Source organism: Chionomys nivalis, chromosome 4 (genome assembly GCF_950005125.1).
Source record: "Chionomys nivalis chromosome 4, mChiNiv1.1, whole genome shotgun sequence".
Classification (NCBI taxonomy): Eukaryota; Metazoa; Chordata; class Mammalia; order Rodentia; family Cricetidae; genus Chionomys; species Chionomys nivalis.
This window is the reverse complement of record NC_080089.1, coordinates 2,391,258-2,415,577: the sequence shown is the minus strand read 5'-3', so window position 1 is coordinate 2,415,577 and position 24,320 is coordinate 2,391,258.

Below are 24,320 nucleotides of genomic sequence, written 5' to 3'. Positions count from 1 at the left end.
TAGCAATATTCTTTTTTTCATGTTGTCAGTTATTAAAAACATGAACAACAGACCAGACTCAGTAACCAACTCCAAAATATTATGCTATGACTTTCACATGTGTGCCACAGGATAAGTATGTTTACACATCGCTCACACACACAGAAATAACAAGTTAAAGCCTTCAAAGGCATCATCAGGACTGGGAAGTGCGGTTCAGCTGAAGAGTGCCTACACAGAATAAAAGAGGCTCTAACACTAACATGGGTGACCATAAATCTAGGGAATACGAAGTCCACTCCAAAAACCAACAACAACAAAAACAACAACAACAAAAAACAACAACAAAAACCAAACCTGGATATAATGCCAAGGACTGGTGATCCCAGTTAAGACTACCAGTGAAATACAGTTTCTATTCCAAAATGATGAACCAAAACGCCCACTCACCATATCCCAGCCATTCTTTTCTCAAAGGCACAGCAACCTGACAACAAAACCAAACCAAACCCAACAATATTCCTTCCCAAATCATTGGCTCAGTTTGAGACAGAAAGAATTTCATACAAAAAGGTTCAAATAAAATGCTGGATTAAAAGCTGGATGCAGTGGCACATACCTGTAGTTCCAGCTATTTACCAGATTGCAGTGGGAAGATTATTTGACCTTTGACCCCAGAGTACAGACTAGGCAACTTGGTGAGATTCACTCACAGAAAAAACCAACCAACCAACCAAAAAAGAAAAGTTTCAAATTAATAGCAAAATCACGTAGCGGGATATAAAACTGAGAAAACAAACAGCTTTAAAGTTTCCACATAGGTAGAGTCTGAAACAGTAATGCCTCTCCATAGGCACACAATGCTCACCCATGGCTGTGTAGAGAAGGGCTGTCTCTGCATAGACCAGGCTGTCCCTGTACTCAGAGATCTGCCTGCCTCTGCCCCAAGTGCTAGGACTCAAAAAAGTGTGCTATCACATCTGGAGGCTGAGTATTTTTAATTGCTATAAGTTTCCTTGGAGGAAAACTTGTTAATATGTAGAAAAAAGAGGCTGCTACAGATTTACATGGTACTGTTTTACAATAAAAAAAAACATTTGTTTAAAAAAATGTCATACACTCTATAAAATAAGTAGGGTAAACATGTCAGGCAACATTAACTTATGTGTTATACTCTTATATGGCTGCAGCACAGGTTTATATCAGCATCACCAGAGATGAGCAATTTTGCAATGGCTCCATCACTAAGTGACAGAAATTAGTTCATATCTGTAATAATCTTATGGGACCACCATGCCATCCATCAGTGACAGAACATCAGCAAGTAAAACATGACTGTACACAGTTTTAGAGTAAACAGGACTTTGAAACCAATATCCAGGGCTGAAGTGCACCTCAATGGTAGAGCGACCCATGGTTCAACACCTAATACCAAAGAAAGAAAGAAGGAAGGAAAGAAAGAAAGAAAGAAAGAAAGAAAGCTATATCCAAAGAAAATGACTTAAAAGTTATCTGTAAGTTGGGAAAATATTCATTCTATATTTCCCTATTTTTTGTGATTAACACTGATTCTATTTTTGAAAAATGACAAAATGAATTTCTCAAAGAAAAACGATGGGTTCATTTTTGTCTAAACTCTAACACCACAGGAAAACAATTTGTCAAGCAGAGCTTCTCCCTGCTCACCGTTCTTACACTAACAGTTTGAAGAACTTCAAATCAGACGTGCTTTGAAAGCAGAAGCAGGTTTGGAGACAAGTTGCAAAAGTCAGATAGGGAGAGAATAGAAATTCATTGTGAGGAAAAACAAAACAAAACAAAAACTAAACGTTTAAAGGTAAGATTTAAACTATCAATCAAATACCTTGATGCAGTCTATCAGCCATACCAAGGCTGCCAGGATGTTAGGCCAGGTATGAGGGGCTTCCACTGCATAGAGGGAGCTCTTGGATAGTGCAAAGAGATACCTATGAGAAACAGGAAGATAACGAGCAACCGTGTTAGCAAGCATAAAGGCTACAGTAAAAGTGTATTTTAAAGCTACACTGCATGCATACCTGTTTGAAGATATTTGAGTCTACTCTGAAGATCTTATTCATCATTAATTTTTGTGTATTCGTTCACATTACACAAATTACTTTGCACAGTGTTTAACAGCTGAGTATAGGATTCTCCTCAAAAACCTTTTCATTTTCCTACATTCAATGTACTTCTATAAGTACATTAGTCATTATCTGTCACTAAATCTCCTTTCGTCCCTGTGTCTCCAAACAAACAGCTTTCCTTCCTCAGTTTCCTGAAGTGTTGGGATCACACATGTGCAGCACCACATCTGATCTGTGCTTGTCTTTCTTTATAATACTTTTAAACTTCATCTCTCTGCTGGTTAGCTTTGTCAACCAGATACAAACTAGAGTCATCTGGAAAGATGGAACCTCAATAAAGGAAAAGTCTCCATTAGGCTGGCCCATGGGCATATCTATGAAGCACTCCTTTAACTCATGACTGATGGGAGAGGGCTAGTCCTCTGTGGGCAGTGCCACCCAAGTAGGTAATACTGGACTGTAGTAGAAAGCAAGCTGAGCAAACTATGGAGAACGAGTCAGTAAACAGCTTGGCTTCATAGTTCCCACCTCTGCTCCTGCTTGAGTTTCTGCCCTTAATTCCCTTGATGATTAATGTAATAAACTCTTCCCTCTGTTAGTGTCTTTTTTTTTTTGAAAGATTTATTTATCTCCTATGCATACAATGTGCTGGTTGTGAGCCACCATGTAGTTGCTGGTAATTGAACTGGGGTCCTCTGGAAGAGCAGACAGTGCTCTTAGCCATCTCTCCAGCCCCCTTCATTAGTTTTATTCTGTGTTTTATTCAAGTATCAGGAAATCAAAATAAGACAATCTCATCGTTTTCATCAGACCTTACTGCTATGGTTTTGCAACTATAAACAATGGTACCCAGGCTGCACTTTATGTTTTCTTGAGACCAGGACTGAGTAGCTTTGGCTGGCCTGGTATCTATTCCAAAAAAATGGGAGCATGTAGATCAGGGTAGCATTGAATTCAGAGGATCTATTTGCCTTGGCCTTTGGAATTCTGGGATTAAAGGCCATACCAGGCTGTACATTATGTTCCTCATGGTTTGTGCTTTACGTTCTATCACCTAAACTTCTGTTATAATGGACTAGGACAATTTGAATGTTTATTCTGCAGAATTCATGTTGGTAACTTAGTCCCCAGAGTCAGATACTAATGATACAAAGACATGAGACTTCAGGCAGGTGAGAGCCCTATGAATGAATCTATTCCAAAAAAATGGGAGCTTGAAGGCATGGTCTTGTTATAAAGGTAATCCTTGCCCTGGACAGGGAACTCTGAAGTTCCTCATCCCCCACCCTATACTCCCTGGGCTCCCCGCAGGGGCTCTACACCCTGCATACTGCCTCTCTCTTCTTGTCCCACCCAGCTTGCATCCAGAACCCTTCTTCCTTCTGCCCCCTTTCCTCTTTGGGCACATAACACCATCCAGCTCAGTCTGTCTGGCGCTGGGGGCAAATCCTCAGGGCAAGTAGGCAGGCGAGACTTCCTTTGTTTCTCCAGCCTGCCCGCACCAAGCAAGGTAAGGCCTTTGTTTACAAACTACCCAACCTGCACGGAGATCTGATCTAGGCACCAGGAGAGACAGCAGCAGGGTGAGTTTGTGACCGGACCGGCAGCGGGGGAAGCAGCCCTGGACAGGGAACTCTGAAGTTCCTCATCCCCCACCCTATACTCCCTGGGCTCCCTGCAGGGGCTCTACACCCTGCATACTGCCTCTCTCTTCTTGTCCCACCCAGCTTGCATCCAGAACCCTTCTTCCTTCTGCCCCCTTTCCTCTTTGGGCACATAACACCATCCAGCTCAGTCTGTCTGGCGCTGGGGGCAAATCCTCAGGGCAAGTAGGCAGGCGAGACTTCCTTTGTTTCTCCAGCCTGCCCGCACCAAGCAAGGTAAGGCCTTTGTTTACAAACTACCCAACCTGCACGGAGATCTGATCTTGGCACCAGGAGAGCCATCAGTGGGAGAGCTAATATGGGTACCAGGAGAGCCGTCTTTGGGCACGGAGATCTGATATTGATACCAGGAGAGACATCACTGGAGCACCAGGAGAGCTATCACTGCAGGGTGCCATCACTGGGAAAGTACATCAGTAGGCAAGGAGACCTGATCCGTTAAAAGAAGATCCATAGGGGAGCATTCGGAGAAAGAGATGGGCAGGCGCCAATGCAAGAATTCACCCAACAATCTGAAAAACTATATGAAACCACCAGAACCCAGCGACCTCCCAACACGAGGACATGAACACCTTAATCATGAAGAAGTAGATAAAATTGACTTTATGAAAGTGATTGACGCCCTTAAACAACATGTAAAAAATGCCCTTATAGAAATGGATGAGAAGTATAACAGAAAGTTTGAAGAATTGAGTAAATCAGTGAATGATACCCTAGGAAACCAAGGAAAAACAATCAAACAGATAATGGAAACAGTTCAAGACTTAAAAACTGAAATGGAGGCAAAGAAGAAAACACAAACAGAAGGCCAGCTGGACAGGGAAAATCTAGGTAAACGAATAGAGACTAAAGAAGCAAGCATAACCAACAGAATACAAGAGATAGAAGAAAGAATTTCAGATTCTGAAGATACCATAGAGAAAATAAACACGCTGATCAAAGAAAACAGCAAGGCCAACAAATTCTCATCACAAAACATTCAGGAAATATGGGACACAATAAAAAGACCAAACCTAAGAATAATAGGAATAGAAGAAGGAGAAGAAGCACAGCTCAATGGTCCAGAAAATATATTTAATAAAATTATAGAAGAAAACTTTCCCAACCTAAAGAAAGATATACCTATGAAGGTTCAAGAAGCATAGAGAACACCGAATAGGCTGGATCAAAAAAAAACATCCTCTCGCCATATAGTAATCAAAACACAAAGCATACAGAATAAAGAAAGAATACTAAGAGCAGCAAAGGAAAAAGGCCAAGTTACTTATAAAGGTAAACCTATCAGACATACACCTGACTTCTCTATGGAAACCAAGAAAGCCAGAAGGTCCAGGATAGATGTACTGCAGAAACGAAGAGACCATGGATGCAAGCCCAGACTACTATACCCAGCCAAGCTTTCATTCACAATAAATGGAGAAAACAAATTTTCCAGTATAAAAACAAATTTAAACAATACGTAGCCACAAATTCAGCCTTACAGAAAGTAATAGAAGGAAAATCACTAATCAAGGAGTCCAACAATGACCACAGTAACTCAGACATCTAGAGATCCTTTACCAGCACATCTCAAAGAAGGGAAACACACAAAATCTACTACTAAAAAAATGACCGGAGTTAACAACCACTGGTCATTAATATCACTTAATGTCAATGGACTCAACTCACCTATAAAAAGGCACAGACTAAGAGATTGGATATGAAAACAGGATCCAACATTCTGCTGTTTACAAGAAACACACCACAACCACAAAGACAGGCACCTACTCAGAGTAAAGGCCTGGGATAAGGCTTATCAAGTAAATGGACCTAGGAAACAAGCAGGTGTGGCCATACTAATTTCTAACAAAGTTGACTTCAAACTTAAATCATTCAGGAGAGATGGAGAGGGACATTTTCTACTCATAACAGGAACAATTCATCAGGATGAAATCTCAATCCTGAATATCTACGCCCCTAATATAAAAGCACCCACGTACATAAAAGAAACATTGTTAAAACTCAAGGCAGCCATCAAACCGCACACATTAATAGTAGGAGACTTTAATACTCCTCTCTCACCAATGGACAGGGAAAGGTGAAGCCATCAGGGAAAGGTGAAATTAAAATGATTTATACTGTCACCTTACTAGCTCAGAATGACTTTCATCAAGAAAACAGAACAACAGATGCTGGCAGGAATTTGAGGAAAGAGGAAACTTTACTCACTGCTAGTGAGCATAAATTGCAGCTACTGAGGAAATCAGTAAGTAGGTTTGTCAAAAATGAGAAAGTGGTGGGACAGATGTCTCAGGGAAAAGCACCGGCTGCTCTTACAGAGGAACTGGGTTTGGTTCCCAGCACCCACTTGGTGGCTCAGAACCATCTATAACTCCAGTTCCAGGGAATCCCTTTCTGGCCTCCACAGTCACCACGGATGTACACATATATTGCAGGAAAAATATTCACACACATAAAAATAAAAGATAAACAAATCTTTGAGGATGACAACCAAAACTATCACATGATCTGCCTATATGCCTCAGTGATAAAGAGCACTTCTTGTTCTTCCAGAGGACCAGCATTTGATTCCCAACACTCAAACCAGGCAGTTCACAACCACCTGTAACACAAGCCCCAGGAGGGTCTGACATCTCTCATCTCTGTGGTCACACACACACACACACACACACACACACAGATTTAAAAGTAAAAAATGACATTTGTAGGAAAATGGGTGAAATTTCAATTCAGAATGTTAGCTGAAATAAACTGCATTCAGATAAGCACTATGTTTTCTCTCATGTGTGCAGCCTTGATTGAAGTTTCTATGTGTGAGTGGGTCGGTGTCCATGTGTGGATGACTCATGAAACTAGAGAACTGTGAGAGGGAAAAAGAGACCTGAAGGATTAGGGTACAGGAACACTGACAGAAGATAATGCAATATTGTACTGGGAGAGCAGAAATTAGGTTGTTGTGGGCAATGGAAAAACAGCAAGAATGGGACAGAGGGGAGGGCAAGGCAAAGGCCAGAGGGCAGGGTGTGGAAGAAGAAAACATGTGTAAAAATGCCATTATGAAATCTACTACTTTGTAGCTAACTTAATAATCTTGTAATGGGAAATACTTGTTCCTGTAGCCATCGTCCCACTTGAAATGGAGTCCATGGGGCAGGTGTTGTGCTATATTAGTTCAGACATCTATTACAGTACCAGGCATATGGTCATGCGTAAAGCATTTGCTGAGCCAGTTGTTGCCATGCATGCATCTAATTCCAGCATTTAGAGGACTAAGGAAGGCCCAAAGATTCTGGCTAGAGACTCACCTAATCTGAGCAAGACCTTATCTTAAATAATAATTGCCTATTTGCCAAATACATTTTGATAGCAATTATTGAGCTTTGTATATTATGTCTGTCGGTGATTGGTTTGATTTTATTATGATGCATATAAGTTGTTGTTACACGCATATAGTAGCCTCTTGATAATTGTGTTTATGTTCTATGACAACTCTGATGTTTAAAAACCATCTGACCTTTAATTATTTGAAAGCATTCATCTGTAAAATAATTTGTTAATAAATCATTTTGTGAGAGTTAATATTTGATTTTTTTCTGGTTATTTTGACTTTTCCATTTTGATATTTTATTGTTTATGCTGTAATCCCTCTTAATATCTATTTTCTAAAATTTAGAAAGGTTTTTGCTATACATACCAGGGTAACCTTGGACTTGTTATGTAGCTCAGGCTAACCTTGAACTCAAGATTCTCCTCTCAGCTTCCAGAGTGCTGGGATTACTGGCATGCACCACCATGTCTTGCTCAATTATTTTTAAAATAAATTATGTGTCTAGGTGTTTTGTAAACTTTGTACATCATGTGCACACAATGTTCAAGTAGGCCAGAAGAGGGCATCAGATCCAGGGGACTGGAGTTACTGAGGGTTGTGATTGACCAAGCAGGTGCTGGCAATGAACACAGGCCCTTTGGAAGAACAAGTGCTCTTAACTGCTGAGCTACCTCTTCAGCCTCTCGTCAATTATTATGTACATGTATATTTATGCATATAAACATCTTCACTGCATGTAAGCATGTGTGTTGTGTGCTCCTAGATGAGAAGAACTGCAGTTACAGATGGTTTGAGTTTCTGTGTGAGTGCCAGAAATTGAATTCAGGTCCTCTGCAAGAGCAAACAGTTTTCTTAATCACAGAAAAAACCCTCCAGTCCTACATACATATAGTTTTTCTTTTCTTTTATTCTTCTTTTTTTTTTTTTGAGTCATGAGTTTACATAGCCCAGAACAATGGATTCTCCTGCTTTCCAAATCTGGGATTATAGGTATGTCCTACTGCACAAATATTTAGATCATCAACTCTTTTGGTTTTATGGGACAGGGTTTCTTTGTGTAGGCTTGGCTGTCTTGGAGCTCACTCTGTAGCCCAGGCTGGCCTCTAACGCATAGAGCTCTTCCTGCCTCTGGCTCCTGAGTGCTGGGATTAAAGGCATGTGCTCCCACCACTACCACCACCGGGCTTCATCAACTTTTTCTTCCTTCATTTCTTTTCCTTCCTTCCTTCCTTCCTTCCTTCCTTCCTTCCTTCCTTCCTTCCTTTTTTTCTTTAAAAACTTATTTTTATTTATATGAGTACTCTACCTGCACGTCCAACTTTGTCAGACGAGGACATGGGATCACACTATAGACAGTTGTGAGCCAGTATGTGGTTACTGGGAACTGAACTCAGCACCTCTGGAAGAGTAAGCAGTGTTCTTAGATGCTGAGCCACCTCTTCAGACCCTCATCAACATTTTCTTATAGACTGATTTTTGTTTAAATTTTTCATGACTCAAACTAACTTGCACTATTACTAAACATAGGCCATTTTTCATTTTAAGATTTCCTGGCTGTTATGTATTTTAGATAGGGTCTTACTATGTGACCCTGCCTGACCTGGAACTTGCAATCCCCCCAGCGTCTGATAACAAAGTGCTGGAATTGCTGATACAAGGCACACTCCTGACCTCTCTTTTATTGAGGAAGGGAAAAGGGTCTTCCTAGTAAAAAGTAGTTGTTTTGTTTTGTTTTGTTCTTTTTGATGGTACTAGGAATTGAGCCCAGGTCTGAAGCCACATGCTAAGAAAGTACTTTACCACAGGGCCATGTTTGTAGCCCATGTCAAATGCCATAGAAATTGTTAACGGTGAAAACAACTTTGTGTGGATTACTTGAATAGCTATTTTTGTAAAACTGTGGGTTTTACTTATACATTGCTTTTAAAAAAACAATAAAACTGGGTGCTAGTGGCTCACACCTTTAATCCCAGCAAATCCCAGCACTCCTGAGCCAGAGGCAGGCAGATGTCTGTGAGTTCAGGGCCAGCCTGGTCTACAGAATGAGTTCCACTGACAGCCAGAGCTAGACAGAGAAACCCTGTCTCAGACAAACCAGAATTTAAACCACACTGCAAAATCACTCAAATCAGACAATTTAATACCTTATATAGATGTTGGATATTTTTCTGAATAAATACTTTATCATGGATAGGTCTTGTATCCTTTATTTTTTTAGAACTTGAAAACATACCAAGTTGCATATTAAGAAGGCAATCAAAAACATTTCCTTCTGTGTTCAAGTCTGCATTATTTCAAGGCTATCCATCACACACGCAAACACACACACACACACATCGTAACAACAGCATCAAACATTAGTCTTTAAGCTTTAAATAACTAAAGACAATGCATTCCTTAAAGCAGGAGAGCATACCATGAAGTTACAGCAGTTTAGGTATAAAATATGGGGGGAATGAAATGTACTTCTGTGACAGGGATGTATCTCAGTGTTTTGTTCAGCTTGTGCTCAATCCTCAGCACCACAAATAACAAACCAAATTTCCTTGTGCATGACATTATCAACACATATATTATCCTTAAAGGTGTGTTTCAGGCCCATAGATCTTCTGTACCAAGTAGTCTAAAGGCCTGTTCAATAACCTAAACACTTTCGTCTCTATTTATGCCCCTATAACTGCTCCCTTTTTTGTACTCCCTTGTTTGCCATTGTGCCTTAAGGGAAAGTTGTCACCGAGTATCAAGAGTTAATATGCATGAAGAACTTAAGAGCAGTTGACCTATATAAACACTCAATAAATATTCAGAACAACTTGTAAAGGAGAGTCTGCCATTATCTCCATTAAAAAAGTGAAAAGTTCTATTTTATATTCTATGTATATTTTGTTTGTATAGGCATAACCACACATGCACGAGAGTGCCTATGGAGGTCACAAAAGGGGCACCAGATCTCCTTGAGCTGGAGTCACAGGCGCTTGTGACCTGCCCAATGTGGGTACTGGGAACTGAATTTGGGTCCTGTGGTAGAATAGGAATGACTCTAAACCACTGAGCAATCTCCCAGTATCTCCACTCTTTTTCTTTCTTTTTTTGGAAGACAGGTTTTTCTGTGTAGCTCTGGTTGTCTTGGAATTTGTCTGTAGACCAGGCTGGCCTCAAACCCAGAGATTAGACTGCCTCCGTTTAATTAAATACGTGCACCACCGCTCAACCTATCCCCATTCTTATACACAAGGGATTCAAAGTACAAAAAGGTGAGGTCATACCCCAGGTCATACAAATAACAGACTGTTTCCTGTCAATCTGTATCAAACTTCCCCACCTCCAATCCAGACAACTGCTGATCTAGACTAGACATGTTCTCCAAGGTATGTATATCTAGGTATCACTACATCAAAACTAAGATGTTGTTTGTTCTTCTCATGCTCATCCTTTCATGCATACATTGCTACCTAGAGACTGGCTGCTAGGACAGTCTGAATGCAGCAGCAGAATAGATTCTAACTGTCTTTCATTAGTCAGATATTAAAGGGATCTGACGTTAAAAGGGGAGACCATGTTTTGCTGCCCAATGAAATTGTTTTGCATTGGAAATATTTTAACTTTATTACATTTATTATTGTGTGTGTGAGAGAGAGAGAGAGAGAGAGAGAGAGAGAGAGAGAGACAGAAAGAGAGCGAGCAGCTGGTGGTCAGTAGCTGCTGATGCAGCAGGTTCTCTTCTACCATGTGGGTCTGGGGATTGAAAGCAGGTGTTTGGGTTTGTTGATAAGTGCCTTTACCTGCTGAGTCATCTTGCTTACCCAGATTTTTTTTTTAAATTAAAAGCATTGTAGGTGGTGGTGGCACGCACCTTTAATCTGAGCACTTTGGAAGCAGAGAAAGGTATATCCCAAAGTTCGATGCTAACCTGGTCTACAGAGTGAATGCCAGGAAAACTAGGGCTGCATCGAGAAATCTTGTCTCCAAAACAAACCAAAACAAACAAAGAAGCAAATAAATAAATAAAACCATTTTAGTTTTGAAACCTTATAATAAGATTGTTATTTTAAATTGAGTTTATATTGACATTTTCTTAGTTTAATTGCTAATATAATTAATACTGCCAGACTTAGACAGTAAAACCAAAGCTCTCTGAAGGAATTACTAACCTTTGGAGAGTGAGCGACTCAAGTGTGGAACTAGAGAAGACCCACTTTCACCATCTGATTCTACAGTTTCTGAGAACTAGCTACAGAACATGGCAGCATGCAGCTGAGATCCATAGTTGGAGGCACTTACGCTTGATGGGTATAAAGGTCTGGTTCGTCGAGGTCCTGAGATCTTAATTCCTGTGTGGAGAGGCAGCCAGCACCACCGGTGGAAATGGAACTGCGCTTCATGCTCAGAACCTAATTCATGATTTCAATATCAGAAAAATGTTCCAGATGCAAGTGGATCATTAAGCAATAATTGTCACTTTTATTCTGAAGTAGAAGAGTAACTAAGTTTATTCCTTTACGATAGTATTTTCCCTGTGTGCTGTATTTGTTTGTCATGTATACTTAACTCCTCACTAAAGATAACACCTATGCAACTTCAAGTATTCAATACACTCGAGCAAGACAATGCAAAAATGAACATATATGATTCCTGCATCACACGGCAATCCATGATCGCAAAATTTCAATGTGTTATCCCGAATACATCACTGGTATCTCTTATGTCTATTTCAATGGTAACTCACAGACTGCTTGACAAGAAATCTCAGGCTCCTTAACTCTCCTCAAAATGTTTCCTTTGGCTTCAAAATCAGGATTCATTCTCTTTTCCTAATATCTACTTTTCTTGCTTTATGTTTAACCCCATAGTTTAATACCCACTATTGTCTTTCTGGTTCTAATCTCCCTTTCAGTAAAGACAAGCAATCCGTTCCATAACATAATGTAGAGGCTGCTTCCATTCTCAAAATATTTTAGTATTATAAGCATACCTATGTCAGACCCTGTCTTCGTCTCTGCAGTACTAGACGCTAGCCACTCCGCTTTTTCTGGTCCTGCCCTGGCTTCTTTCTAGGATAAGACAGAACTCACTGTTGATAAAATTATATATATATATATATATATATATATATATATATATATATATATATATATATATATATGTAGTGAAGAGAAGTCACGCTATGCGATAAGGCTTATACAGGAGGCTTATTGGAAGATGAGAGAGAAGGGACAGAGAAGGCAGAGAGGGGAGCAGACTAGTCCCATGGGGTAAAGAGTGCGGGAGAGAGAGGGAGGTAGACACAGGAGAAGGGGGAGGTTAGGGGTAGGTCCACCTGTTACAAGGAACCATAGCAAATGTGCCCAGAAGTGGCTACAGGTGAAGTGCTCTTAGTGGCTACAGGTGAGGAGGTTTCCTGTCAGGACCCTAAGGACAGGCAGGCCAATGCAGATTCCCAAATACTAACACCAAATAATAACACCCACTTTATTGTTTGTTTGAGCTGGGGACTTTAGCACAATAGGCTGTGCACTGAGTCACATCACTCCTTGTTCGACTGCTTACATTCCACTTAGGTCTTATTCTCAAGCCTTCAGTTTCCCAGACTTTTTCTTCTTACATGGCTTTTCAGATGCTGCATTACCACAGGAACGCAGTGTTTTAACCTGTCCCTCCCAGGCAGTCCTCCCCTTCTCCCCCTCCCTGCGGAACACCTTGGTCAGCAATCAGCATCCTCTTTTCCCTCTCCAGGCGCTGCCCACACAAACTTACTGATCCCTGAACCCAGAACCTGGCAGATGCCGCCCCAGGTCTCTGATGCCACAGAGTTTCTTAGCAGGAACAGAGTTAACCCCATACCAGCAGTTACCTTTCTCTCTGGTTCTTGACCCCCAGCGCCCACTTCCAGTAAAATGCACAACTGCTTAGGAAGACACCCACCAATGCCAACCAGGAGCCATTTGGATTTTAAAGTCTCCGCCTGCGTGACGTCAGAAAGCCTCTTGCGAGTACTCTTAAGCAAGAAGGCTATGCCAGTTCCCAGACAGTGGTGGGAAGTCCTAGGGCAAAAGCTTAGATTTCTAAATCTTGCAGCTGTTGTGCCTCTGGCTAGAATTGTAGTTTTGTCCCTAGCAGCCCTTTTGAGTTTCAGTCTTTCCTAGCCATCAGTGTGTCTCCTCATCTGTATTTGAGACAATCAAGTACTTTTGCAGCAGTGCCCAGTTGTTTTCCATAGTATCTTTTATTGTTGTTTTGTTTTGTAAAATATCCCTGGGCCTGGTGAAATGGCTCCGTGGGTAAGAGCACTGCCTGCTCTTCCAAAGAAATGGGTTAAATCCCCAGGACCCATAACTATAACTCTAATTTCAGGAGGTCTGATGCCCTCTTCTGGCCTTGGTGGGCACCAGACACACGTGTGGTATACAGACATACATGTAGGCAAAACACTTTATACATAAAATAAAAATAATAAAGATCTTTTTTAAAAAAATAAAGGCAAATAAAAAGTATTCTTGTACAGTTTTATCAGGACCTAAGTTCTCAAAATTCATTTCAACACTCATCTTAGTTTCAAGATGCCTTAAGAAGTACAAAATTTGCTGGTCAGTGGTGGTACATTCCTTTACTCCCAGTACTCAAGAGGCAGAGGCAGGGGGATCTCTGTGAGTTTGAGAAGAGTCTACAGAAGAAATACAAAATCACTTTAGCTAAGACATTTGAATTGGAAGTATTATCTCTGTTTGACCAAGATCTCCCATATTTTGTCATTACAAGGTCAATTAGTAAGACTATTGTAATAGCTATTGCTTATGCATTAACTACTCCTGGATTCTTTTTATAGAAGACTGAAGTGAGAAAGGATTAATGTTCTACGGGTGCTTAAATAAAGCAAGTTTTCACATACTAGTCCTTCTAAAATCATTCCTCATCAAAGAACTCATTGAAACATTTTTTTTTGTACAAATTTTAAAAAGTTGAAGTCTACAGTCATCAGGCTGGTAGTCATAGACACACAAAAACCTGACAAGCTTGCTTTCTATGTCTACTTCTGAATGCCACTCAGGATCAAGTGAGATAATTGTATCAGGATTTTAGCTTAGTGATACATGGCGTTAATAAATTAAAATTCATCCTAAGGAATGTAGTGGGAAGAAATGATAATGTAATCAAGTTGAATTTAATTTGCTAGATATTTTATAATGACATTTTAAGTCATAAGCAACTGTAATATACTTTACTATTAGAAACTCTTTTAATTAATGCAGGCCACCTTATTCCCATGTGGTTATGCCGTGGCAGTATCTGTGAAAAATTCTTCAGAGCAGGTAATAGGGATATGTTACATCTCTTTTTATCTTCTTTTTTTTTTCTGAGACAAGCTTGTCTATTTAACAGTCTTGGCTGTGTCCCTTTTTTACCTTTTATGTTAATTCTTTAAAAACAACTACTTCTTTATTTTATTTATTGTATTATGTGTAGTTGGAATTTCCCTTTGGGCCACCAAGAAACTCCCAAATAATTTATTATGAATGCTTCTTATTAATTATAAGTGCTTAGTCTTAGCTTAGGCTCGTCCTGCTAGCTTTTTGAACTTAATTTAACCTGTTTCTATTCATCTACATTTTTCCTTGGGGCTTTTTACCTTTCTTTTATTCTGTATGTCTTGGTTTCCTGCTTCCTCCATGTGTGTCTGATTGGCCACTGGTTTCTCCCTGGTATCTCTTTTTCTTTCTTCCTTTCTAAGCCTAAATTCCTCCTGCTACTCAGTTTCCCTGCCTGCAAGTCCTGCCTATACCTCTTTCTTGCTATTGGCCATTTAGCTTTTTGTTAGACTAATCAGGTGCCTTAGGCAGACAAGGTAAAACAGCAACACATTTTTACATATAATTCAACAAATGCAACACGTCTTTACATAGTTATACAAATATTTTGTAACAATGAAACATCATTTCTCCTTTTACTTTTTTTCTTCAAACCCGCTCTTATATGCCTCCTTGTTCCCTTTCAAATTCATGGATTTTTCATTAATTTTGTTACATGCATATGTGTATGTAACCTGCCCGATCTGTATGTTACTTGTCTGTATGCTGTCAGGGTTATAATTAGGTTGAAGGGAGATAAATACACAGGGAGAAAAGAGAACAAAATAATACTATGGATATGTGAAAAAAATCACAAGGATTCATACTGTTAAGTACCTAAGAAACTATAACACACACATACTTTAATTTAGTATAATGTTATTTGTATGTATGATTCAGGGCTCACCATTTGGTATTGGATAAGCATTTCGTGTACTCTTCCCACAGTAGGACTAAAACTGTTTCTCCACTCCCAGCATTTGTGAGTTCCCTATAGTTCTTTGTGTAGGGCTGGTTGGCCCCTTGTCCCTTATAGATTGCCTCTTGTCCTTATTCAGCTCATACTTAAGCAGCCATGTTAATAAGATTTTATTGGTGTAGATTCTGACATTCCTAGGAGATACAATGTCACAGCAAACTCCATGATGCTCTGGCTCTTATAATCTATGTGTCCCCTCCTTTACAATGTTTCGTGATACTTACGTGTAGTGATATTTCATTTGTATTTTAATAAAGAAAGTTTAGCTGAAGATCAGAGAGTAAGTGGTAGCACACACCTTTAATCTCAGTAGCCACACTAGTTTGCCATAGAAACCTGGCGGTGCACGCCTTTAATCCCAGTGGTGCACATCTTTAATCCCAACCTAAAGAATGGAATGCAAGACAGAAGGAGAAAGCTCTCAGACACAGTCTCATCACCCTGTTATTTGATTTCTCTGTTAGATTGCCTTCACATATGCATTTATTTCAGGAAGCATCGACTGTATCAATACCCATGCCACTGCACACTACTTCCGTGGCCTTAGTTTTAGCTGTTTCTCCCTGTATACACTCCCTCGTCCCTCTATTTCTCTCCTTGCACCTCCCCTCACCAGCCTGTACCTTTCTATTCTATTTCTTCTTTCCTGATGAGATGCTTCTCTCCTCCTTAGTCTGTTACTCTATGCTTAATCTCTGTGATTCTGTATATCCACATGTAAGCTAATACATGCCACATTTGGCTTTCTGTGTCTGGGTACCTCACTCAGGGTGATTTCTCCCCCTAGTTCTACCCATTTACTGTGAATTTAATTCTTTTTAATGGCTGAGTAATATTCATTTGTATAAAGGTTCCAATTTTTATTATCCATTCATATTCATGTCTTGAATATGTTATCCAATTTCTGGGCATTATTAATAGAGCAGCAATGGACATGGTTGAGTAAGCGTCTCTGTGGTAGGCTGAAGTTTCCTTTGGGTAAATGCCCAAGAGTGATAGAGCTGGATCACAAGGTAGATCAGTTCCCATCTCTCTAAGGTAAATCCACACTCATTTCCATAGTGACTGTATGAGTCTGCACTCCTACCAGCAGTGGATGAGTGTACCCCTTATTCTATGTCCTTGCCAGCAGGAACTGTCAATCGTATTATTGATCCTAAGGATTCTGACAGGTGTAAAATGGACTCTCAAAGCAGACTTGGTTTGCATTTCACGAATGACTGAGAATGTTGAACATTTAAGTCTTTCTCAGCCACTTAAGATTCCCTATTGAGAATTCTCTGTTTAAAAATTCCCAGTTTTAATTGAGTCATTTGTTTTCTTGATATCTAGCCTTTTGAGTTCTTTATACATTTTGTTTGAGTTTTTTTGTATAATTTTGGATATTAGCCCTCTATTGGGTGTGTAGTTGATAAAAAAATATTTTACCATTCTGTAAGCTGCCACTTTGTCTGAATGATGGGATCTTTTGTCATGCAGAAGCTTTTCAGTTTCATGAGATCCCATTTATTAATTGTTGAAATTAGTGTCTGTGTTAATAGTGTTCTGCTCAGAAAGTCTTTTCCTATGTCATTGATTTCAGGGATCTTCCCTTCTTTTTCTTCTGTTAGGTTCAAGATATCTGGTTTTAGGTTGAGGTCTGTGTGGGAATTCCTTTCCATTAAATATTTTTTGGGATGTGGGGGTGTGTCAGCAATAGGGTGGCTTCTGTGTGCTGACATGATCTCTTATAAGGGAGAGAATGGTCTCCCATGTATTTCTGGTTTCTTCATCAAAGATCAGGAGTCCGTAGGCACTTGAAATACACCTGACTTCTCAGTGGAAACCATGAAAGCCAGAATGTCTTAGATAGATGTGCTGCCAACACTAAGAGACCATGAAGGCAATCCCAGAGTACTATTCGCAGCAAAGCTTGCATTCACCATCAATGGAGAAAAAAGATATTCCAGGACAAAAACAGATTTAAATAATAGGTAGCCACAAACCCAGCCTTACAGAAACTACTAGAAGGCAAAGCACAAACCAAGGAATCTAAGAACACCCATAATAACACAGAAATCTGACAACTCTCCACCACCACAACTCAAAGAAGGGAAACACACACTCTAATAGTAGGTTTCAACACTCCTCTCTCACCAATGGACAGGCTAAACAGACAGAAACTTAATGGAGCAATAAGAGATATCACAGATGTAGTGAAACAAATGAAATTAATAGACATCTATAGAACATTCCACCCAACAGAAAAGAAAATACCTTCTTCTCAGCATCTCATGGAACCTTCTCAAAAATTGATCACATAATCAGTAACAAAGCAAACATTCACAGATACAAAAGAAAATGTAGTAACCAGCTGTGTGCTATTGGATTACCATGGAATAATGCTAGAATTCAACAACAATTCTACCCCCAGAATGCCTACAAACTCATGAAAACTGAACAGTCAACTACTCTCCAGAAGATGACATCAGATACCTTAGAATTAGAGATATAAGGGATTGTGAGCTGCCATATGGGTGCTGTTAACTGAACCTTTGTCCTCTGCAAGAGCGGCAAGTGCTCTTAATCATGGATTCATCAACCCAGCCCTAGAAGGTACTTCATTTTTTCCCTTAAACCCAGATGTCATTAGGAAAGATCCTTTTACAGATGGTGCTGAGAAAACTGGGTATGTACCTGTAGAAGAATGAAATCAGGTCGAGTCTCAAACTACATGAAACATTGAAAATAGATCACAGACTTCATGTGAAGACAGGACATGCTGAAACTGCAGGGAAGACACATCAACTATGTCCCGTGTCAACAATCATCCTATGCAGAGGTAGGAACTTCTGAATGGACTGTGACAGCAGAGAACACAACCCAAGGACTGACACATGGATTATAGCAAACTAAAAACCTGCCTAACAATGGAAGGAACCTCACAACTGAAGAGACAGCTTACAGATTTGAGAAATCATTGCCAACTCTGTATCGCATAGGGTTCTATTATGTAAAAACAGCCAAGATTAAACCAAATCCAATCCATACATGAGGTAATGAGGTGAGCAGACAGTCCTCAAAGGAAGAAATAGAAATGGCAAATAATATTTGATGATGGGTTCAACATCCTAAGCCATCAGGGAAAGGTGAAATTAAAATGATTTATACTCTCACCTTACTAGCTCAGAATGACTTTCATCAAGAAAACAGAACAACAGATGCTGGCAGGAATTTGAGGAAAGAGGAAACTTTACTCACTGCTAGTGAGCATAAATTGCAGCTACTGAGGAAATCAGTAAGTAGGTTTGTCAAAAATGAGAAAGTGGTGGGACAGATGTCTCAGGGAAAAGCACTGGCTGCTCTTACAGAGGAACTGGGTTTGGTTCCCAGCACCCACTTGGTGGCTCAGAACCATCTATAACTCCAGTTCCAGGGAATCCCTTTCTGGCCTCCACAGTCACCACGGATGTACACATATATTGCAGGAAAAATATTCACACACATAAAAATAAAAGATAAACAAATCTTTGAGGACGACAACCAAAACTATCACATGATCTGCCTATATGCCTCAGTGATAAAGAGCACTTCTTGTTCTTCCAGAGGACCAGCATTTGATTCCCAACACTCAAACCAGGCAGTTCACAACCACCTGTAACACAAGCCCCAGGAGGGTCTGACATCTCTCATCTCTGTGGTCACACACACACACACAGACACACACACACACATATATACACAGATTTAAATGTAAAAAAATGACATTTGTAGGAAAATGGGTGAAATTACAGTTCAGAATGTTAGCTGAAATAAACTGCATTCAGATAAGCACTATGTTTTCTCTCATGTGTGTATTCTTGATTGAAGTTTCTATGTGTGAGTGGGTCGGTGTCCATGTGTGGATGACTCATGAAACTAGAGAACTGTGAGAGGGAAAAAGAGACCTGAAGGATTAGGGTACAGGAACACTGACAGAAGATAATGCAATATTGTACTGGGAGAGCAGAAATTAGGTTGTTGTGGGCAATGGAAAAACAGCAAGAATGGGACAGAGGGGAGGGCAAGGCAAAGGCCAGAGGGCAGGGTGTGGAAGAAGAAAACATGTGTAAAAATGCCATTATGAAATCTACTACTTTGTAGCTAACTTAATAATCTTGTAATGGGAAATACTTGTTCCTGTAGCCATCGTCCCACTTGAAATGGAGTCCATGGGGCAGGTGTTGTGCTATATTAGTTCAGACATCTATTACAGTACCAGGCATATGGTCATGCGTAAAGCATTTGCTGAGCCAGTTGTTGCCATGCATGCATCTAATTCCAGCATTTAGAGGACTAAGGAAGGCCCAAAGATTCTGGCTAGAGACTCACCTAATCTGAGCAAGACCTTATCTTAAATAATAATTGCCTATTTGCCAAATACATTTTGATAGCAATTATTGAGCTTTGTATATTATGTCTGTCGGTGATTGGTTTGATTTTATTATGATGCCTATAAGTTGTTGTACACGCATATAGTAGCCTCTTGATAATTGTGTTTATTTTCTATGACAACTCTCATGTTTAAAAACCATTAGACATTTAATTATTTGAAAGCATTCATCTGTAAAATAATTTGTTAATAAAATCTTTTTTGAGAGTTAATATTTGATTTTTTCTGGTTATTTTGACTTTTCCATTTTGATATTTTATTGTTTATGCTGTAATCCCTCTTAATATCTATTTTCTAAAATTTAGAAAGGTTTTTGCTATACATACCAGGGTAACCTTGGACTTGTTATGTAGCTCAGGCTAACCTTGAACTCAAGATTCTCCTCTCAGCTTCCAGAGTGCTGGGATTACTGGCATGCACCACCATGTCTTGCTCAATTATTTTTAAAATAAATTATGTGTCTAGGTGTTTTGTAAACTTTGTACATCATGTGCACACAATGTTCAAGTAGGCCAGAAGAGGGCATCAGATCCAGGGGACTGGAGTTACTGAGGGTTGTGATTGACCAAGCAGGTGCTGGCAATGAACACAGGCCCTTTGGAAGAACAAGTGCTCTTAACTGCTGAGCTACCTCTTCAGCCTCTCGTCAATTATTATGTACATGTATATTTATGCATATAAACATCTTCACTGCATGTAAGCATGTGTGTTGTGTGCTCCTAGATGAGAAGAACTGCAGTTACAGATGGTTTGAGTTTCTGTGTGAGTGCCAGAAATTGAATTCAGGTCCTCTGCAAGAGCAAACAGTTTTCTTAATCACAGAAAAAACCCTCCAGTTCTACATACATATAGTTTTTCTTTTCTTTTATTCTTCTTTTTTTTTTTTTTTGAGTCATGAGTTTACATAGCCCAGAACAATGGATTCTCCTGCTTTCCAAATCTGGGATTATAGGTATGTCCTACTGCACAAATATTTAGATCATCAACTCTTTTGGTTTTATGGGACAGGGTTTCTTTGTGTAGGCTTGGCTGTCTTGGAGCTCACTCTGTAGCCCAGGCTGGCCTCTAACGCATAGAGCTCTTCCTGCCTCTGGCTCCTGAGTGCTGAGATTAAAGGCATGTGCTCCCACCACTACCACCACCGGGCTTCATCAACTTTTTCTTCCTTCATTTCTTTTCCTTCCTTCCTTCCTTCCTTCCTTCCTTCCTTCCTTCCTTTTTTTCTTTAAAAACTTATTTTTATTTATATGAGTACTCTACCTGCACGTCCAACTTTGTCAGACGAGGACATGGGATCACACTATAGACAGTTGTGAGCCAGTATGTGGTTACTGGGAACTGAACTCAGCACCTCTGGAAGAGTAAGCAGTGTTCTTAGATGCTGAGCCACCTCTTCAGACCCTCATCAACATTTTCTTATAGACTGATTTTTGTTTAAATTTTTCATGACTCAAACTAACTTGCACTATTACTAAACATAGACCATTTTTCATTTTAAGATTTCCTGGCTGTTATGTATTTTAGATAGGGTCTTACTATGTGACCCTGCCTGACCTGGAACTTGCAATCCCCCCAGCGTCTGATAACAAAGTGCTGGAATTGCTGATACAAGGCACACTCCTGACCTCTCTTTTATTGAGGAAGGGAAAAGGGTCTTCCTAGTAAAAAGTAGTTGTTTTGTTTTGTTTTGTTTTGTTCTTTTTGATGGTACTAGGAATTGAGCCCAGGTCTGAAGCCACATGCTAAGAAAGTACTTTACCACAGGGCCATGTTTGTAGCCCATGTCAAATGCCATAGAAATTGTTAACGGTGAAAACAACTTTGTGTGGATTACTTGAATAGCTATTTTTGTAAAACTGTGGGTTTTACTTATACATTGCTTTTAAAAAAACAATAAAACTGGGTGCTAGTGGCTCACACCTTTAATCCCAGCAAATCCCAGCACTCCTGAGCCAGAGGCAGGCAGATGTCTGTGAGTTCAGGGCCAGCCTGGTCTACAGAATGAGTTCCACTGACAGCCAGAGCTAGACAGAGAAACCCTGTCTCAGACAAACCAGAATTTAAACCACACTGCAAAATCACTCAAATCAGACAATTTAATACCTTATATAGATGTTGGATATTTTTCTGAATAAATACTTTATCATGGATAGGTCTTGTATCCTTTATTTTTTTAGAACTTGAAAACATACCAAGTTGCATATTAAGAAGGCAATCAAAAACATTTCCTTCTGTGTTCAAGTCTGCATTATTTCAAGGCTATCCATCACACACGCAAACACACACACACACACATCGTAACAACAGCATCAAACATTAGTCTTTAAGCTTTAAATAACTAAAGACAATGCATTCCTTAAAGCAGGAGAGCATACCATGAAGTTACAGCAGTTTAGGTATAAAATATGGGGGGAATGAAATGTACTTCTGTGACAGGGATGTATCTCAGTGTTTTGTTCAGCTTGTGCTCAATCCTCAGCACCACAAATAACAAACCAAATTTCCTTGTGCATGACATTATCAACACATATATTATCCTTAAAGGTGTGTTTCAGGCCCATAGATCTTCTGTACCAAGTAGTCTAAAGGCCTGTTCAATAACCTAAACACTTTCGTCTCTATTTATGCCCCTATAACTGCTCCCTTTTTTGTACTCCCTTGTTTGCCATTGTGCCTTAAGGGAAAGTTGTCACCGAGTATCAAGAGTTAATATGCATGAAGAACTTAAGAGCAGTTGACCTATATAAACACTCAATAAATATTCAGAACAACTTGTAAAGGAGAGTCTGCCATTATCTCCATTAAAAAAGTGAAAAGTTCTATTTTATATTCTATGTATATTTTGTTTGTATAGGCATAACCACACATGCACGAGAGTGCCTATGGAGGTCACAAAAGGGGCACCAGATCTCCTTGAGCTGGAGTCACAGGCGGTTGTGACCTGCCCAATGTGGGTACTGGGAACTGAATTTGGGTCCTGTGGTAGAATAGGAATGACTCTAAACCACTGAGCAATCTCCCAGTATCTCCACTCTTTTTCTTTCTTTCTTTGGAAGACAGGTTTTTCTGTGTAGCTCTGGTTGTCTTGGAATTTGTCTGTAGACCAGGCTGGCCTCAAACCCAGAGATTAGACTGCCTCCGTTTAATTAAATACGTGCACCACCGCTCAACCTATCCCCATTCTTATACACAAGGGATTCAAAGTACAAAAAGGTGAGGTCATACCCCAGGTCATACAAATAACAGACTGTTTCCTGTCAATCTGTATCAAACTTCCCCACCTCCAATCCAGACAACTGCTGATCTAGACTAGACATGTTCTCCAAGGTATGTATATCTAGGTATCACTACATCAAAACTAAGATGTTGTTTGTTCTTCTCATGCTCATCCTTTCATGCATACATTGCTACCTAGAGACTGGCTGCTAGGACAGTCTGAATGCAGCAGCAGAATAGATTCTAACTGTCTTTCATTAGTCAGATATTAAAGGGATCTGACGTTAAAAGGGGAGACCATGTTTTGCTGCCCAATGAAATTGTTTTGCATTGGAAATATTTTAACTTTATTACATTTATTATTGTGTGTGTGTGTGTGTGTGAGAGAGAGAGAAAGAGAGAGAGAGAGAGACAGAAAGAGAGCGAGCAGCTGGTGGTCAGTAGCTGCTGATGCAGCAGGTTCTCTTCTACCATGTGGGTCTGGGGATTGAAAGCAGGTGTTTGGGTTTGTTGATAAGTGCCTTTACCTGCTGAGTCATCTTGCTTACCCAGATTTTTTTTTTAAATTAAAAGCATTGTAGGTGGTGGTGGCACGCACCTTTAATCTGAGCACTTTGGAAGCAGAGAAAGGTATATCCCAAAGTTCGATGCTAACCTGGTCTACAGAGTGAATGCCAGGAAAACTAGGGCTGCATCGAGAAATCTTGTCTCCAAAACAAACCAAAACAAACAAAGAAGCAAATAAATAAATAAAACCATTTTAGTTTTGAAACCTTATAATAAGATTGTTATTTTAAATTGAGTTTATATTGACATTTTCTTAGTTTAATTGCTAATATAATTAATACTGCCAGACTTAGACAGTAAAACCAAAGCTCTCTGAAGGAATTACTAACCTTTGGAGAGTGAGCGACTCAAGTGTGGAACTAGAGAAGACCCACTTTCACCATCTGATTCTACAGTTTCTGAGAACTAGCTACAGAACATGGCAGCATGCAGCTGAGATCCATAGTTGGAGGCACTTACGCTTGATGGGTATAAAGGTCTGGTTCGTCGAGATCCTGAGATCTTAATTCCTGTGTGGAGAGGCAGCCAGCACCACCGGTGGAAATGGAACTGCGCTTCATGCTCAGAACCTAATTCATGATTTCAATATCAGAAAAATGTTCCAGATGCAAGTGGATCATTAAGCAATAATTGTCACTTTTATTCTGAAGTAGAAGAGTAACTAAGTTTATTCCTTTACGATAGTATTTTCCCTGTGTGCTGTATTTGTTTGTCATGTATACTTAAGT